Genomic DNA, 6093 nt, shown 5'->3' on the forward strand with positions numbered 1-6093 from the left:
CTTCTTTACTGTTCCTTCCATCTAGGACCAGCAGACACATCAACTGCAGGTGCTTCCTCAGCCTGACAAAGGGTTTTTCAACCTGAAAGCTTCCTAAGATATATTTCTCTAACTATTCAGGCTTTTTTTCATAATAACCATATAAACATAAAAGCACAAGATAAGCCATCACGCATGAGTAACATATATCCAACACAACATCTTTACTTTTTGCTGTCAATTCCTTTATAAAGAGAAAGGCTCTGTGACAGTTCAGTTTGGCTACCTTAGATGCTGCTGGTGCTACTGGTGCTGACTAATGAGTCACCTATGCTATTTTTACCTAGTGCCTTTTACAGTGGTGGACTGAACCAAGGCTGTAGGGGAGGAGGAGACCTCAGTGGGGCACACTGTCACGTTGTGCAGAGGCCCCAGCACCAGGAAGGGCACACCTAAACAAACACACACACACATACACACAGTGAGGGCGCACCTAACAGACATGCACTAGGTACTCCTACTTGAGAGGAAAGAAGGGCCTGACAGTTCAGTTTGCCTACCTTAGCTGCTGGTGCTGAGCCACCTATGTTATTTTTACCTGCTGTCATTTACAGTGGTGGACCAGGCCAAGGCTGTCACGCAGTGTCACCCACCCATGTCATGAGTTTTGCCTGCCTGTGGTCAGAGGTGCAGGGACCCAGAACCCAGACTCCCCCTGCACCTGTCTCCTTGACAGCTGGCAGGCTTCATGGCCACAGCAGGGCCTAGCAGCCAGGCCTGCAGTAGTTCCCCCCTGTCCCCATGCCCTAAGACAGACACAGTTGCAGAAGCACCCATGACAGGAGTTTTGCCTGTTAACAGTCAGAGGTGTAAGGCCCCAGAACCGCCCTGCACATATCTCGTTGACAGCTGGCAGGCTTTGTGGCCACAGCAGGAGCTAGCATGCTAGCAGTTTTCACCCCCCTCTGCTCTCAGACAGTCAGTTGCACAAGCACCCATGTCATGAGTTTTACCTGTCAGCAGATAGGGGCACAGGGCCCCAGAACCCAGACTTCCCCTACACATCTCCTTGACAGCTGGCAGGTATTGTGGCCTCAGCAGGGGCTAGCATGTACGCAGATTTCACCCTGCTGCACAGTAACACACACAGCGTCACCCATGTCAGTTTTCCTTGTCTGAAGGTCAAGGTGCAGTTTCTCCAAAATCCCTGCATCTGTGGCTGTGAAACTTGGCAGGCTTTATGCCCTCAGAAGGGGCTACTATTCCTGCAAGTTTCATCCAAATCAGGTCAGAAATGTCACAGTTATAGGCTGTTTCGTGCTTCCCCATTATAGCCTATGGGCAAAACGTCAAAACAGAGAAAATGTTTCAACAAAATGGAACAGAACAGCGGTTTTGAGTCAAAACAAAATTTGAAATGAAATGCTGTTCCGTCAAAATACAGGTCAAAATGGAGCAGTGCCATTTCGCACAGCCTTACTAGAAATCTGGTTAGAAATCTAGAAAGAATAGAGCTGAAAGGGACTTTGAGAGGTCAACTAAATCCAACCCCCTGCCAGATGCAGTCATCTGTATTGAACCCATCCCAGAAAATCCTTGTCTAACCTATTACTAACATTACACAAGCAGCCTGCCACACAGCCAAAGCATAGCACCCTACTTGCTACAGGTAAAGCAGGGCAACAATGTTGGGCAATGCCTTGATGCTTCAAGGGTTGTCAAAATATGTTCAAGAGATCCAAGAAAGAGGTCCACACTCCTTCTACAGAAGATGTCCCTATAGCCTTAGCATCTTGAAATTCCAAGAAAAATAGTTATAAAAACCCACAGACCTATGCCTTCTTTCATGCATAAGCATCGCATTTCCTTTTCTTCTTAGATACTGAAGAAACAGTAGTCATAGAAGTTACCTTGTTTGAACTGTATTAAATAACTCAAAATGACAGCACCTGATTTTAAAATTGTAGAACAGAGTTCCAAAACGGGTTTAATGCGATGAAGTACAAAAGCATAATACCAGTTCCTAATAAACTCAATATACAACCTTACTGTATCCAAATACAACAGGAAAAAACAAATCAGTAACAATGTTGAGTATGGACATTTAACCTTAATTTCAATCATTTAAGATGAATTGTTTATTTTTTGTATCCAGTACAGATATTGCTGGCAGACAACACAGTCCCACTAGTAACACACACACTTTTTTTTAACCAAGGCTATTAAAAAGCTTTACATCACAATTTTATAGGCATTTGCTTTTTGACAAAGCTATTACGCCTGAGCAAAAATGACACAAGGTGACAACACAATTATTCCAACCAGTGATTTAGGACAAGTAGATAACCATAAAGCAGATATCAAGCTCCAAAATTTGGTACATCTTGCACATTCACCATTCAAGGGTAACTTGTGAAACAGTAATTGGGGCTAACATTCTTGACTCAGCACCTTATTACAACAACTTAGAGAAGAACACTTCATCATTAAGCAGAACAATGCTCTCATTAAACTGCAGACTTATTTCATAGGGCCATGCCTCCAAAGCCAGGTGGATTGTGTTGCTGAAACTTGAGTACTAGCACAAACAGATAAAAGCATCAAGTAACATGTTGCCATGCAATCCTCTGCCTTCTCAATTTTTTTATACATACAAGAAAAGAAAGACAGTTTCATTCAGATCAGAGCAGCCATAAATATATTACATATAAGCCTCTCTAATTCAATATTTAGACTTTCAAGATTCTGCATAAACCATTTCTAGTTAAGTTGTGTGTTCTCCTTCATTCACAGAAAGCAGCAAGTACAAACCTGCCATATTTAACTTACCATATTTGACAGTTAGCTCACTTTAAAACAAGCAGTGAAGGGTAGACTTGGAGTTAGCTTTTTACAGGTTGAACATATTATCCTCTTGTAAAAAATGTCTTATATATACTAATACATTATAAATATAATCATTTTATAAACATTGGTTGCATTCAATATGGAAAATTTTGAATACATTAATAAATATTTCAGTATATAAACAAAGTATCACATTAATTTTAGTAGATATTATTTACCAACGCTCTCTATCCCCCTTACTTTCCACTGGTGAAACTTTATACATAATTGCATAGTGACATTTTAAGTACTATCTTCATAATGACATTCTGTAAGTAAAATATATTGGAGCTCTGAAACAAGCCATCACTTAGCTACTTTGCATTATTTCACAGCCTATAGTTATTACTGTGCAGACTTTTAAAAATAACACCACAAATTATGTATGTACAAGCATACAATTAATCAAATAGTATTTCTGAAACCTGCAAAAATGAACAAAATAAAATGCTGTTTCCTCCTAGTCTCCTTAACAACTAATTGTCTCATCAAAAGACAAACATCTGAATCAATATTGAAGGCTACACTTACAATACTTTTTAAGGGGACATATACAGAATAGCTTACAGTGCAACAGGAGCTGATAAGAAATAAAACATGAAGAGCCAATAAGTGTCTGAATGCAGAAGCTTAAGGGGGCAGAAGGGGAGAACAATATGTACATCAAAGGCAGAAGACTAAGTTCCAGCAGAGAGACAGTATTTTATGTCCTCAAATATGTTTTATTTTAAAAACGATATATATATTTTAATAATTTCTCTTTGCTTCTATCTATTAATTGAAAGAAGATGATTTATTTGGCATATATTGTGCATACACGCATGTGCACGTGCACACACTCACCCCTCACTGCATGAAAAAGCAACTGTTTTAAGACAGTTTAGCTCTTGGCTTTAATTTTAAGAAAAAAATAACTTACTTAGCAGTTTAAAGTTTCATGCTTAGCCAGCTTAGGGATATGCAGTAAGTTTCCCTGCCAAACCTGTTTACTGAGCATCTTTTACAGAACAACCTATTTTCACTATCTAGTTTCAACATAAACAGTGCAAAAACGTAAAGTTACTCCAGTTTCTTTGAAACATTAACAATTTAGCATAATAATACCCAAAATAATAGTAATATGAGCAACAAATACCTTATCATATTAGACCAGAAAGCACACAATCATTCTCCACGTTCTGCTATGCATTCCAACTGCTTTAGTTATCACAAGCAACTAGCTGTGTACTCCTACTAGGAATTTGTCTGCCCTCTATCTGTAGCTATTAGCTCAGCATGTTGAATCACTGGCATTGAAGCAACAGCAATTAGTTTTACTGCTCTCGCAGCAATACTGGAGAGAGCTGAGTGAGCTAAAGCACACAGTGACCACTGAGCTCTTCACACCAATTAGTAGCAGGTGCTACAGCCCAAAAGACAAATTGGTATCCCACTGATAATCAGATCTAGCTTCTTTAATGTACTGTGTCCACTTATTCTAGTGGCTCCTTGTTTGTTTTTTTCTGTCTCATCAGTGGCAAAGAAGCCCAGCAGCTTACGTTCATTTACAATGTCACTTGACAAGAAAAGAGTAATCTCTTTAAACCCCTTCTCAGCACAAGCAGCTCAGATAGTCAAATGTGCATTATCCTAAATAAGGATGACCAAATCTAAAGGTCAAAAAATAAATATAAGAAAAACAAAAATAAAACAAAAAGGAGAAATAGTCTTTTCCAAAAATGTCTTTATTTTTCTTAAATAAGTCACTTGATAAAATTCTCTTTCTGCTAACAGCAGATAGAGAACATACTCTTTTAAAATGGAAATCATGTAAGATTGTATGGAAACCCAATCAAGCTTATTAAGATATGAATAATTAATAAGACCAGGTGGGACTCCAGAAAGGGCTCTGACCCCATCTGAAACCCGTATCTGTAACAGATTAAAAGGATCCTGATGTTACATAAATTTGTACATCTCTAAACAATGATGTCTGAGACTGAAAATTCAATTTATAGTTGCCACATTTCTTGATTAAAAGAACTTTAGAAATTAGAGGAAAAAAAATAAAATGCAGTAAAGGTAGGTTATTTTGCGGGGAGAGGTGGAACCTGGGCCCTTAGATCACCAAAATAAATCAGATGAGAGTGGCAACTATACCAGCTGTTACCTTTCACTGGCTTAACTGGAATGTTTTGGTGGGTTTAGTAAGTTTCCTAGTGCAACAGTCAGACTCACCTTTGTCAGGAAACAGAGAGACTGAATAGCAATTAAAAATGAAGTACATAAGGCAACTTCTTCTGAATACGGCTGAAGCACAACAGTGATAATAACAGAAAAATTGTCCCCTAGCTGCAATGGCTTTTTGGCTTATTCCACTTTGTTTAATAACACTTTCTAGACCTACTTAAAAGTATTCAGAAATAAGACTAATGCCTGATTCTATTAAAATAAGGTGGGGGGAGGGGGTAACTACTTGAAAACTTTAAAACAGTATGCTCATAGTTTGTTTGTTTCTTTAAATATTGTCCTAAGTGTATTCCATAATTAACTATGGATGGAGTTTCCACATAAATGATCTTGCAAATAGTGCATATTCAAACATGGAGATAAAGTGGTATAAACCAGTGGTGCTCATCCACCAGCTCACGTGGCAGATTCCACACACAGGGTCACTCTGAGACCAGACCCAGATGAAGGGGTCATACTGACAGACCAATGCAATGCTAGATCCAGCCCATGGACCAGCCCTGAGCTACTTCAACCACAGGGCCAAAAGTTTAAGCACCCTTGGTATAAACCAAACCTAGCATTTCTTTATTTTTTTCTTTCCTCTCACTCTAGGTTTAATGTGTATTAATGTTGATATCTACATTTTGTACAGCATAGTTTCATATTTAAACATATATATTCTAAAAATGAATGTAAACATATACAGAGGGAGATGTTTTTAAAAACAAGCTCCATATTTTTTTTCATAGAGATATAATTTTCCATGATGTAAAACAAGAGCTACATAATATACCACATGAACAGGTGATTGCAGTGGTAGGGAGGGAAAAACCCCTTAGATCCCAAATACAAATTTTTGGATTCAATGCTTTGTTTTCCCTGATCAAGAACATTTCTATTGGGTGAGCAGAACATTGAGGATGAGTATCTGTCATATTCATCAGAGGACAGAATTCTGTGTTTAGTTTGCCTATACATATTGTATATTTATGTTACCATACCTGCACTGTAGTTAAC

At 38.5% G+C, this 6093-nt stretch overlaps 1 protein-coding gene across 2 annotated transcripts in view; it reads right to left on the minus strand.

Moving 5' to 3' along the window:
* PCDH15 (protocadherin related 15) overlaps window positions 1-4081 on the minus strand; it is a 1188119-nt gene extending 1184038 nt beyond the window's left edge. For both annotated transcript variants that reach the window (XM_019507771.1, XM_019507770.1), the window contains exon 1: window positions 4001-4081. The gene's annotated coding sequence lies outside the window, so the exon portion shown is untranslated. The remainder of the gene's footprint in view (window positions 1-4000) is intronic.
* Between the last annotated feature and the right edge of the window lie 2012 nt (window positions 4082-6093).

The sequence above is a fragment of the Gavialis gangeticus genome, unplaced genomic scaffold (genome assembly GCF_001723915.1).
Source record: "Gavialis gangeticus isolate Ggan-Ray unplaced genomic scaffold, GavGan_comp1, whole genome shotgun sequence".
In the NCBI taxonomy this organism is placed as follows: domain Eukaryota; kingdom Metazoa; phylum Chordata; order Crocodylia; family Gavialidae; genus Gavialis; species Gavialis gangeticus.